Below are 13,983 nucleotides of genomic sequence, written 5' to 3' on the forward strand. Positions count from 1 at the left end.
GCTAACAAAGTGTAAAACATGATTAATACAACATATTATATTTTATGTGACAAAAAGATGCTTTGTTACAGCCTATAGAAAGTTTGCATACCTATGTAACAGAACACTGACATACTATACTAAGGAGCTATGAGTACTACACCATAGTTAATCTTCTATATTCTATATTTTCATAGTTAGCTCTACTCCAAGCTATACCTACAGATTTCATTCATAGATACACACATTTACACTGAGACAACAATGTGCACTTGCCAATCATTTAAGAGTCTTCCATGTCTGGGAACCAATGCACATAGTGAGACTGTAAGGGGTATCTTAACAGCAGTGAATGAGGTTGAAGTGGACACCAATATCTGGAGCAGGCAGTGTAACTTCTCCAATATATTCCTATTAGCACAGTGCCATTCCCCTAAACTCAAGCCCATTTGCCATTTACCATTATCTAGTACTCTCAGGAAGGTACAATATTCTTGAAGCATGATTCTTAAAAGTAATTTTAATTGCCTTGGATTCCATATTTTATGATTTTATATAGTGAAACTATAATAAGAAAAGACCAAATAAAGATTCAGATCAATTGTTGATGGCTGTGGCAAAAACTATACATGTCAAAAATGCAAATATTTATGTATGATATACATACTGTGGAATTTGTGTACATTTTGGGGATACTGCTTTCAATTTTTGTGGAAAGAACTATTTGATAAAGGATATTTAAATGAATAAGTAATACAAATATTTGGAAACTACTCTAATAACAAAGATATGCCTATAAGAAAATTCAATAGACAAAGATAATTATTTGAAACTGAATCAGTGTTTATTTGTGAAAATTATAAATAAGAGCATAAAAGATTTCAAATAAATTGCATACTCAATTTTTATAGGAAGGGGATTAAATGTATTAGATAATATTGACTTTCTTTAATCTCAATCAGTATTTTTTTCAAGTTTCCCTATGTCTCTGTTTATGAAATTGCTAAAGAAATTTTCAACAGTGTAAACCAATACAACATGATACAGAAAACAGAAATGATGTTTAGAAAGACATTTCATATGCCTCTCTATATATTTGTAGGAAACTTTTCAAGCTATATATCTTTGACATTAAGAGCTGGTATTGTGCCGGCACCGCGGCTCAATAGGCAAATCCTCTGCCTTGCGGCGCTGGCACACCGGGTTCTAGTCCTGGTTGGGGAGCCGGATTCTGTCCCGGTTGCCCCTCTTCCAGGCCAGCTCTCTGCTATGGCACGGGAGTGCAGTGGAGGATGGCCCAAGTGCTTGGGCCCTGCACCCTGCACCCACATGGGAGACCAGGAGAAGCACCTGGCTCCTGCCTTTGGATCAGCGCGGTGCGCCGGACGCGGTGGCCATTGGAGGGTGAACCAATGGCAAAGGAAGACCTTTCTCTCTGTCTCTCTCTCTCACTGTCCACTCTGCCTGTCCAAAAAAAAAAAAAAAAAAAAAAGAGCTGGTATTGTTGGAATTGTAGGAGTGGTTTTCAGGCTCAGAGCAATTGAAAACAATTTTCTTAGCATTCTCTCAAACACAAGACGACGACAACAAGAAATTCACAGGGACTTTCCCTGTGGGGAGCAACTGGGAGCAACTCGGACTAGACTAAAGTTACTGGAATTAAGACATTCTATGCATCTGCTCTCCCACAATATGGCGCTGGGAGAGGAGGAAACAGCTTCTACACAGCTGCCTCCAGTTCAACCAATAAACAGCAGGATCTGCTCCTGATTGGAGGAGAGCAGCGTACTCGGCGTGTGGGTAGCAGAGTTGGGATTGGTGGAAGAGGACTATAAAGGAGGAGAGAGACAACATGCACCAGGAACATCTAAGAGGAACATCTATCTGAAGGAACACCTGAGCAGCCCCCGAGAGAGCCGGCCGGCGGTGTGCCGCTCCCCCGAGGAAGTGGGGAAGGTGGCAGGGGGAACTGCCCTTCCACGGAGGTGGAAGGGTCGGTAGCCAACCCAGGAAGAACCAGCAACAAACCCGGGGATGGCTGAGCAGATAAAAGAACAGCGCAGGGTCCTGTGTCGTTCCTCCGCGAAGAGGGGGAGCGACATAATGGTGCCGTGACTCGGATATGAAGCCTAGGCAGGGTTTAGTGTCGTTCCTCCATGAAGACGGGGAGTGACATAATGGTGCCGTGACTCGGATAGGAAACCTAAGAGGGAAGAAACGGGAAGAAGTGGGAAAATACCGGAGAGAGAGACTAGTAAAGAGCCTAGGGAAAAGCCGGATGGAAAAGGTGCCGGAAGAAGCTATTGAAAGCCTAGGCATAGACTCGGATATGGACTGTGGGAAAGAAGTTAGGATTTAAAGTGAAAGCAAGAAGAAACTTAGACTCAGATACGGACTGCAGGTTGAAAGTGAAAGTGAAACCTAGAAGAAACTTAGACTTGGATATGGACTGTGGGGAGAAGCCAGGAGAAATGAGAGGGGAATATTGTTGGAAGAAAAGTTAGGAAACATACTGGGTAGAGAAAAATGTTAGGGAAGATGAAGCTGCGGGGGCAGGCTGGCGCGGAGACCGCAGAGTGCGCGCGAAGCCGGGAAAGCCCCGCAGAGCCGGGAAGCCGCCGCAGGGTGGGTGCCGAGAAGCAGCCTCGGGGCTGGCGCCGGGAAGCCGCGGAGATAAGAGAAACGGAAGTTTAGAAGTAAAATGAGAGAAATAGGAATGCTGGCAGATAGAAGTAAAATAGGAGAAATAGGAATGCCCGGAGATAGAGAAATAGAGAAAAATAAGGCCTCCCCACAACACGGCAATGAGAGAGCTTGGATTTGGTCTGCCTGATTAGTAAGACGATAAGCACCTGTGGGCGGCTGCAGGTCACCGAAGACAGGCACGAATTAACATCAATAAGTCTCCCCACAATACGGCAAGGAGAAGGCTTGGATTCGGTTTACCTGATTGGTAGGGCTTGTACGCACCTGCAGGCAGTTCTAGCAGAGCAGAACATGCGCTGCAGGGCACCAAACTCAGGCACGCATCAGCGCCTAAAAACCTCCTCACAACATGGCGAAGAGAGGACCCGGATTCCGTTTGCCTGATTGATAGGGCTTGTAAGCACCTGTGGGCAACTCTAGCAAGCAGAGCAGAGTGTGTGCTGCGGGGCACCGAAGACAGGCGTGTATCAACGCCAAAAATAAAAAGAAAGGGGGATCTGTGGGGAGCAACTGGGAGCAACTCGGACTAGACTAAAGTTACTGGAATTAAGACTTATTCTATGCATCTGCTCTCCCACAATATGGCGCTGGGAGAGGAGGAAACAGCTTCTACACAGCTGCCTCCAGTTCAACCAATAAACAGCAGGACCTGCTCCTGATTGGAGGAGAGCAGCGTACTCGGCGTGTGGGTAGCAGAGTTGGGATTGGTGGAAGAGGACTATAAAGGAGGAGAGAGACAACATGCACCAGGAACATCTAAGAGGAACATCTATCTGAAGGAACACCTGAGCAGCCCCCGAGAGAGCCGGCCGGCGGTGTGCCGCTCCCCCGCGGAAGTGGGGAAGGTGGCAGGGGGAACTGCCCTTCCACGGAGGTGGAAGGGTCGGTAGCCAACCCAGGAAGAACCAGCAGCAAACCCGGGGAGGGCCGAGCAGATGAAAGAACAGCGCAGGGTCCTGTGTTGTTCCTCCACGAAGAGGGGGAGCGACATTTCCCTGCAAATTGCAGGGTTTCCCTCTACCTGAGACACACAATACTTGTTAGACAATAAGTCCAGTGTTCTAAGTATGCAAAGTAAAAGGAGTAGCATATAAGAACAAAATAGTAAATATGGAGTTTTAAAAGTTACAGGAAAGAACTGTCATTTCTCTTTTTTATGAGTATCTGGAGAAGAACTGCTTAGCCTAAGACAGCAGGCAAGAAATCATACGGGGACTGCCTTGCTTAATTCGCCACAAGATGTCCTTTAACTAAATTAGCACATGATAGATAAGATTATGTCAGTAGATTTATTAGAATCACTATTTAAATTTTTCATAAAAGTATTTATTAATATGCTATATCCAATCAGAGTATCTAAAGGTAAAGAGTCGGTAATTTAACTTTCCACTGAAATTAGTCCATGTAGTCCAATTACCAACACTACTGGAGTCTAACACAAGATCATTATTATCAAATATGTGAGTCCTGTTACACCCTGAGGGGCAACCTATTAATATGAAATAATTGTTGCTTAATGCCAGGGAAATATTTAAACACTAATATTCCTTCAAAATGGAAATGTACTACCCTGTGAATGTTTTGTGACCCTCCATCCTGAAGTTAGGTGAAAGGGACAAGCAAGTATTCAATGAGGGAAGTTATTGTAGGGATCTAAAACTTCAAGTGAATTGAATGTCAGATACAGTAACTAATTCTTACAAGTTGAATAAACATTACAGAGATGGACTTTATTTCCTCAGAACTATTTTAGAGGGTAGTGATGATTGACACAAAATATTCTGTGAAGCACAGTGTGTTGTGCCCTTACCTTAGCCACAAATTTCAATCCTTTCAAATCCAGGTAATTGTATACAATTATTTTTGATCTCTGGTCCAATGTGTGAAGAAAAAGAGGTTATGTTTTACCAATTAGTTGTTGCAGAAATGATGCTAGTTGGCACATTGATGGCATTTACATTATTACGGCTCTTAAAAGTAAAAATGAAAAAGCACAGGGAGATTTTCAATAAGAAGTATTATTTTAGATTATTCCAAAAAGTCAGGTTAGAGTTAACATGGTTAACTAAGCACTGCATCAAAATAAAATCCTGTAAGTCATGCTGATTCTTTTGAACTCTGCGAATGACTATTAGATGGTCTTTGACATGGATTGCTACTTAGTGATTAAGATTAAAGAACAAAACTATTACAATAATGTTCACTTTTCAACTGCAAAGTAACCCATTGTGAATTTAGATACATGTCTTGTATTTTCAGTATTTCATACTGTTTATGTAGATATTTGGTAAGTGAATAATTTTCCCAAGACTTTCAATTGGGGGCTTTAAGTTGATTGCAAAACCAAACAAATGGTATCCCAGGTTATTTGATGAGAGTCATGAGATAATTACTTTAACGCAAAAAATTATCAAAATATACCTTTACTGGATTTTGGAATTATGCAAACCCTACAAGTACTTATTTTCTGTAGGACCATCTGATTAATTTCGACAGGTCTTATGCTGCTCTAACAAAACAAAACAGTTCAGTAGCTTAAGACAACACAATTTATGTCTTATTCACATAAACTAGCTGTGGGATTGGGAGATTGTCCACAGCAGCTGTCTTCCTGCAATAGACTCGGGTACTCAGGATGATACAGTTTTGTGACAATGCTGTTGTAAAATCATCTTTCATCTATACTCTCCTATGCACAGGAAGGAGACAGTACAAAAATGCAAAAAGAATGTTCACCTCCTCTGCACAGAAGTGATTTTCTTCACTTCCACTTTTCCTTGGTCACAAATAATTCCATGGTTCCACTTAATTGAGAAGTGGAAGGAAAACATAATCCTGTATATGCAACGAGGAAAGAAAATGCAGATATTGATGTACACATTAATAGTACCAGTTAAATCATCCTCATGATTTCTAACAAGCTCCTATCTCAGCTATGCAAAACAAAGGCCTAACTCATAATTTTTATAACTATTTAAAAAAGTACATAGATGAAAGCTCCTAATTGCACATAAATTTAAAAATGAAAGTGCTCGAGGTAAGGGTCATGCACCTAATGGCTAACAGAGAGCTTGCACAAAATACTCAATAAACTGGAAGAGAATGAACAATACATGAAAGAACAATTCCTTCCTTTGATCTCTGAACATAGGATTTATTTCCATAATGTAACAATTTCTATTCAAATAGCATACTGTGATAACAATTTTAATAACTATGTATTATTTTAGAATTTACAAAGTATTTTCATATGTTTGTCTACCAAAGCAAAACTGTGAGGCAGGCATATGTATATGTTTCATTAATTCCAATTTATATACACAACTTAAGAATCACAGGAATCATATGATAATTAAATAGCAGACATTTAACATTTATGGGGAGAGTACAACATCAGGATATTTTTTAAAATGTTTTAGTAAAACATCAGGATATTTTTAAAAATGTTTTGTATTTTAATTTTTAATTAATTTAATTAACAGATTCAATGTGATTTGTAGATAAAATTTTAAGTACATAATGATATTCCCTTCCCTGGACTGGAGGTGGCATTCAGTTCCTGGAAAGCACATTATAGTTGAATAATCTGTATTGTTTGAAATAACTTTCATGGCTAAGACTAAGTGTATAAATTTGAATCACCTTATGCAACACTATAAAAATTTTTAGGGTGGCCATACTTATATAGAAGTCATACTGAAAAACTGAACATAAATGAGAAAGTGAAGTATCAATTTATCACTACTGTTTAGTTGCAGAAGGATTAACTTGGTTTCATTAATTTTACCTCACTTACCAACAACAGGGTTTTACATATATACAAAATATTTAAGATATGTATACATAGCTTCAAAATCTGGGCCTAAGTTATAACGATGTTTTTTCTCCTTGGACGTAGAGCAAGCAACCTTTGAAATTTTCTCATATAACTTTAAACTAAAAAAGATGAAATCTCATTTTAACCACTAATGTATCCACACTCTTAAGGACCTTGGATTACTACTCAAATATCTGCAGAACTGAGCCTTATTGGAAACGAGGCAATGACATCTCAGTGTAGTTACTGAAGTCCAAGGAATATATTGAAATTTCAGCATTTTGATTTATTAACTATGATGATTTTAGATGAACTAATTAACCTCTCTGATCTTTAGTCTCCTCATCTCTAATATGGTACAAAATATTCTCCTCAAAGTGCAAGCAGAAAGCTGAAGTAAGACTATTTATGTAAAGTAGCTGATACACAATGAATTCTTAAAAATTTTGACTGTGCATCATTGTGCATGTGTTATTATGCTGACCTCTTAAAAGGTCCAAACTCCAGGTGCAGAAAATAAAATTTATGAATTGGAACAAATTGCCACAATTACACAGACTCAAAATTCAGTGAATCGTAAGCACTAAATACATTATCTTACATAAGTGAAAAAACAATACAATAAGGTTTTCTGTAAAAATTTCAACTCTTATGTGATCAATGTTAGTTCTCTACTATTGTTTTACCTTGAGAGCTATAGGACAACTAAATATAGTGTATTATTATGTATTTAATTTGTAATATTAGTAAGTTATTTATGTTTCAGTACTACTTTGATTTGAATTTTATACTTCTTTTTTTGTTTGTTTGTTTGTTTGTTTTAACTTTTATTTAATGAATATAAATTTCCAAAGTACGGCTTATGGATTACAATGGCTTCCCCCCATAACATCCCTCCCACCCGCATCCTTCCCCTTTTCCACTCCCTCTCCCCTTCCATTCACATGAGGATTCATTTTCGATTCTCTTTATATACAGAAGATCAGTTTAGCATACATTAAGTAAAGATTTCAACAGTTTGCTCCCACACAGAAACATAAAGTGAAAAATAATAGATGATTTTTTAAATGATGATGAAATCAGATCAGACCTATTGTCATGTTTAATCCCAGTGAGAGTCAAGTTGGGAATTGATAATTTCTTCTTCTTCTTCTTTTTTTTTTTTTTTTTTTTTTACAGAAGATCAGTTTAGTATACATTAAGTAAAGATTTCAACAGTTTGCACCCCCATAGAAACACAAAGTGAAATATACTGTTTGAGTACTCGTTATAGCATTAAGTCTCAATGTACAGCACATTAAGGACAGAGATCCTACATGAGGAGTAAGTGCACAGTGACTCCTGTTGTTGACTTTACAAATTGACACTGCTGTCTATGGCATCAGTAATCTCCCTATGCACCAGTCATGAGTTTCCAAGGCTATGGAAGCCTCTTGAGTTCTCCGACTCTTATCTTGTTTAGACAAGGTCATAGTCAAAGTGGAGGTTCTCTCCTCCCTTCAGAGAAAGGTACCTCCTTTTTTGAAGACCTGTTCTTTCCACTGGGATCTCACTCACAGATATCTTTCATTTAGGGTTTTGTTTTGTTTTGTTTTGTTTTTGCCAGAGTGTCTTGGCTTTCCATACCTGAAATACTCTCATGGGCTTTTCAGCCAGATTGGAATGCCTTTAGGGCTGATTCTGAGGCCAGAGTGCTGTTTAGGACATCCACCATTCTATGAGTCTGCTGAGTATCTCACTTCCCATGTTGGATCACTCTCCCCTTTATTTATTCTATCGGTTAGTATTAGCAGGTACTAGACTTGTTTATGTGCTCCATTTGACTCTTAGTCCTTTCATTATGATCAATTGTGAACTGAAATTGATCACTTGGACTAGTGAGATGGCATTGTTACATGCCACCTTGATGGGATTAAATTGGAGTCCCCTGGTATGTTTCTAACTCTACCATTTGGGGCAAGTCAGCTTGAGCATGTCCCAAATTGTACATCTCTTCCCTCTCTTATTCCTACTCTTATGTTTAACAGGGATCACATTTCAGTTAATTTTCAACACTTAAGAATAACTGTGTATTAATTACAGAATTAAACCCCTCTTGGTTTTTTTTGTCTGTTCTACTGAATTTTATACTTCTTTAGAATTACACTTTAAACTATAGTTCTTCAGAGTGTGCATAATTAATTATTCAGGATTCTTTTTCAGATAATACTATTAACTATGCTTCATATTCATGTCATTGTTTTCTTTGAAAGTCTTAACTGGGGAAAAGCAACCATTACAAAATGAAATTGTGAGTGGCTGGCATGGTGGCATAAAGGGTTAAGCTTCCTCCAATGTTGGCATCCCATATGGACAACAGTTCAAGTCCCTGCTGCTCTACTTCCAATCTAACTCCCTGCTAATGTGCCTGGGAAAGAAGTGGAAGATGGCTCGGGTTCTTGGGCCCCTGCACCCATGTTTGAGATCCAGAAGAAGCATTCCTGGCTTTGGACTGGCCCTGCCCTGTTCATTGCAGCCATTTGGGGAGTGAACCATTGGATGGAAGATCTCTCTTGCTGTATCTCCCTTGCTCCCCTACCCCATAACTCTGCCTTTTGAATAAACAGAATGTGTCTTAAAAAAAAATACTTGAGTATTAAATTTTTAAATGAAATGAACTGAGTTAGCCAATTGAAAATATTAAGCAACTACTAAAAATGAAGCAATGTATTATATATTATGCACTAAACAAAATGGCATTGTTACTTGATTTGACAAGTTTGCACAACAGCGAAGGAGAGAACATGCACACAACACAGGAACCTTAGAACATGGTAGATTAAGGTAAAATGCTGACTTTCTGGCCCTGAGAACCAAGAGTTCAGGGAGAAGGAAAAGTGTTACAATATTTAACATAATGGTTTTCCAGAGGAAGTGAGACTTCACTTTGGCCTGAAGGAATCAATAGGTAATAGATATATTGACAGATGTGGAAGAAACACATTTTTCATGTTTTATGAAAAAAAATGGTTGCATGAAAATAAACTAAAACATTCAATTATATTTCCAATAAACTGTATGAAGATCCCTTCTGTAACAGATTAGACAAGGGGAAGCTTACGGGAATATGGTAGGACAAATAAATATGAACATAAGTGTTTCAGAATCAATCATGTCAAGTTTATTAAATGCAGAGTATAAAGAGACAAATTAGAAAGTGGAGTAAAACTCAGATGATCACTGTAGAGACCCAGAAGCGGAAGGGCATTCTGACAATTTAAACAAATAAAGGTAGAATTTAGAAGAAAGGATACTAAGGAAATTCTGGTTCTAACTCATGCAACTCAGAATGAGTTTAGGATAAGAAAATATTGAGTAACTCTAGGACTGGATATGATGGAAATGAGGATACAAAATCGCTGCCTATTATAGGATTCTACCTCCCCCAATAAATGCCTTAATCACAGATTTCCACTGATTGAAACTGATGAGATAAATGAGAGGCCAACTCTTCATCTAATGGGTACATATCAATTGGAGATTGGGTCATTAATTCCAAAAACCATTAAGGAAAAATGTAATTTCAAGTTTTTGTTGCTACTATCTACAACTAAATACAGAGCACTAGATTCATCATAAGTTATTTGGAAGAAATTTCTATGTAACCCTATCCAAAGGTAGTGTAGAATCTTACTTCTAGCAAGTTTCTGCACAAGGAAGTGCTTAACTATTCTGCACAATGAGAAGCTTGTCATCACTGCACAGCATCTAATGGTAGCTTATTCTTTACTCATTATCATAGGGCACAAATGTAGGGAATAAGATAGAGAGAAACACGGACAAATAGAATCTTTTAGGAGGGATGCAGACCCCAAAATAAGGTATACTGTTATAAATTGGTGAATATAGGAACCAAGAAAAATGCTTTGTGGAGAGACATGGTCCTGTAGCTTTTGAATGTAAGAAGATATGATATACAAATTTGAGTTTTCCTTTCAAATGCTATGTCTACTCATGTAACCTCAAGCCTTTACTAACATTTATTACACATACAGTCTAATATTAATTGTGTCACTGTTTGCTGGTGAATATAGCGGTGAAAGCAGCATGGAAAAGGCATGATAAGATCATCATAAGACACTCATTGAAAAACCATGAAATCCATTTGGGAATGAGACATAAGAGACAACAAGAAGGAAATTTCTAACCTTTATGTCTCCCTCACTGTACAATGCCTACTGATTACTGAAGAATGGTGTTAAGATTATAATCCTGCAGTCTATCAAGTTGGAATTATTTAAATTATTTTGATGTTAAAATTTGTGTATATATACTTTCTCAAAATCACAGCTCTCAATATCACAAAAAGGAATCATGATCATAATAATAACATGGGAAATGAAGGGATATTGTCACATACATGGTAAGATTCAGTGAAGCACTATTTATAACTGTTGATGACAGAGCTTCTTCACCATCTTTATAGTCATATATTTTAAATTTCAACAAATAAAAGAAAACATGTGATATTTGTCTTCCTGGACCTGACTTATTTCACTTAGATTAGTGGTTAGAATTTCTTAATACACTTGGTTTACAATTACAAATTCACCCCAGAAATAAGGAAAGTTTGGACTTCCAGACACACATGAATCTAAGCTAGTGATTTCTTTAGTAAGATATGAGATAAAATGCTTCACTATTGTGTATATGTTGAGAACACTATAGGATTCCAATGTATAAATTTGAATATGAACAGTATTTCTTCAATGTTTGGAGAATAATAGAACTAGGGGGAATCAAACAGGAACATAAAGCTGCTCTATGGGAAAATATACAACATAAAAGAAAATCTTCTATCTCAACCAGTTATCTTTTTCATCAAAAAAGCATCTTTACCACACCTATAATACATGTGTCAAGCAAATGTTGTAAGAATTTTGTTTCCACACAGAAAAAGGTAGTATATTCAAGTGTATTTCTAGCTTTACGATATGGAAACTGTAAAATCAACATTGTACTGTTGAAAAACTTCTAAAAATTCAGTTGTCCTATCAGCTCTTCCGGGTCCTCTTTTCGTGTATTGCATTTTATCTGTTTTAAACATTTTTTTTTTTTCAAATCAATAGCCTTTTGCATCTCATCTATCCTGTCATAGACTTTTTCAGTGGTTTGCTTTGTTTTAAGCAACCAATGCTGCCCCCATCTACAATGCTGTCATGACCTATCAAGTTGAATCTCTAAGAAAAAAAATCTGAATTTATCAGTTCATCTGATGTGGGTTATGGTATCATTGACTGAATGCATCGGGTCCTAGGAGATTCAGCTTCTGGAGGTAGAAATGAAGGGAGAATTAAGAAAAAGAAGTAGAGTCAAAATAATAAGAACCATAACCTTGTGGCAAAACAAATAAAAATATCAAAGTACCATAGGAAAAAAAAAGTCTCACCAGGTCTTTGAAGTCACCAGATGGTCTAGGAGTCCACGCCTGAAAAACAACAAAACAAAGAAAAAAAGATGTTTTCATTTTTAGTTTTCTGTTCAAAAAAGTAGAAAAAGTGGTATAATTCCAACATTATTAGTTACAATTATTATAGAGTAATGAAATAATTCCAGATAATTTTCTTATATGAAAATCTATTTTCCACTTAAATTGAGTTTTTTTTTAACCTTATCTTGTGTCATTGCAATGAACAAAGAAAGAAAATGAAGTACAGCTCTAAAAAATATTTTTCAGTTATTCAATTAGTTGATTCAGTTTTCTAAGGAAGGGAGAACATTATTAAGTGTATTCAATACCCTATTTAGTATATAACTTTAATTTACCTATGGTGAATTAAAAAAAAAAAAAGCAGAACAAAGCTTTGTTTTTTAAATTCTCTTCCTGCTTTTAGGCTTTTGCTGGCTATCACAGATTAATTAGTTCCGGCTTTGATTTATTTTTGAAAAGTAAGTCCAAGGAAGATATTACAATGATAAAAATAAAAGGTTTTTAATTTCCCAATGATATTAAAGAGAAGCTTCTATTTTTTAAAGGTGTTTGAAGTTCAAATGAAAGGCAATATCTGAATGGCACAAATTCTCAAGAGAAGACCCAGCACCTGCCACGGGATGGGAAGGTTTTATAAATGTTACCTTCTGTAAAGGCAATGGCAAACAGTGTGAGGCCTTTTGTAAATATACCCGCCTGCCTCTGTGTTTGAGCAGAAATATTGAACTTCCAACCATTACTATCAGAAAACAGAGGAGATTATGTTTTACCCATTAGATGGTAGCCTTTTCCTTTTGCCTTGGGAATTAAGTTTGAAGTCACATATTGTATGAGTATTAAAATACATAGGTTTCTGGAGAACACAATCAGTAAGAAAAGCAGTTGACATTATTGTGTATCATTTTATTGTACATATGACTATGTGTCTGCATCTTATTTCAGAAAACTAAATAAGGTTACTTCCATCTCCAAAATGCTACACTAATAATTGGTAATGAATCACCCTAAATACAGATATTAAAATTCTTCTCTGGGCCTAAAGTCATTGGAGAAACCAAACAGTTAATTTATAAAGATGAACTAATGGATCTTGTAGTATTATGTAATAATCCTCTGACATTTCTAAGTTGGAAACTCCCCCAAAAGTCTCTGGCCCTGGATCTGACTTCTGTTCATGAGAGCCACCGAGTATTGTGATAAATTTTCTTTTGTTTTCATATTTTAAGTTATTTTTTCACTGTGAGTTATAAATCTTCAAAGAAGTTTACAAAAGTGCAAGTATATGAACACCTTACGACATCACAGGGGACAGTGTTTGGCATGGAAGTTGAGCCACTGCATCAGACACTTCTATCCCATATGGAAGTGGCTGGTTCAAGCATCACTTCTACTCCTGATTCCAGCTTCCTAATAACACACACCCTGGGAGGTAGCAAGTAATGGCTCCAGTACTTGGGTCCTTGCCATCTGCAGGGTAGACCTAGATAGATTTTCAGCTTCTGGGCTTCAACTTGGAATAGCACTGGCTGTGCAGGCAATGAATCAGCAAATGGAATCTTGTTCTTTCTCAGCCTGTCACTGAGATAATTTTTAAAATCTTCCTTTTAAAAATCATCATAAACTGAACACTTTGTGATGCCAACACTCAGAAATAGAATATGACCAGCACTTAGAAGCTCATGGCTTGTTCTATCAGTGTAAATAGATGTATGATAATGGATTTGTCACATTAATGATGTATTATTATCACACGTTCATTGCAATTTTACATGTCATCTGGACTATGCCATGAAAGATTTTTTGTATTGTAATTTTAATTAAAATTATATATTTGTCAAAGTTCCACATTTTTAGGTCAGCCTTTTAAATTTCACCTTACTTTTAAATTCTATATAACCGAATCATATACAATATATTCTTCAATGTCCAATTTTTTCACTTGACATAATTTGTGCAAGGTTCATGTATCTTGTTGCTTGAAACAATTTTCATCTCTATGTAGTATTCCATA

The 13,983-nt window shown here is 37.0% G+C and overlaps 1 protein-coding gene across 1 annotated transcript in view; it reads right to left on the reverse strand.

The window, feature by feature from the left end:
* Positions 1-13,983, reverse strand: part of PTPRD (protein tyrosine phosphatase receptor type D) — a 1,783,257-nt gene that overhangs the window by 1,495,692 nt on the left and 273,582 nt on the right. Inside the window, exon 4 of the mRNA XM_089316625.1 lies at positions 11,931-11,969. The gene's annotated coding sequence lies outside the window, so the exon portion shown is untranslated. The remainder of the gene's footprint in view (positions 1-11,930; positions 11,970-13,983) is intronic.

This window comes from Oryctolagus cuniculus, chromosome 1, assembly GCF_051225735.1.
Source record: "Oryctolagus cuniculus isolate XC-2025 breed Fujian yellow rabbit chromosome 1, ASM5122573v1, whole genome shotgun sequence".
Taxonomy (NCBI): domain Eukaryota; kingdom Metazoa; phylum Chordata; class Mammalia; order Lagomorpha; family Leporidae; genus Oryctolagus; species Oryctolagus cuniculus.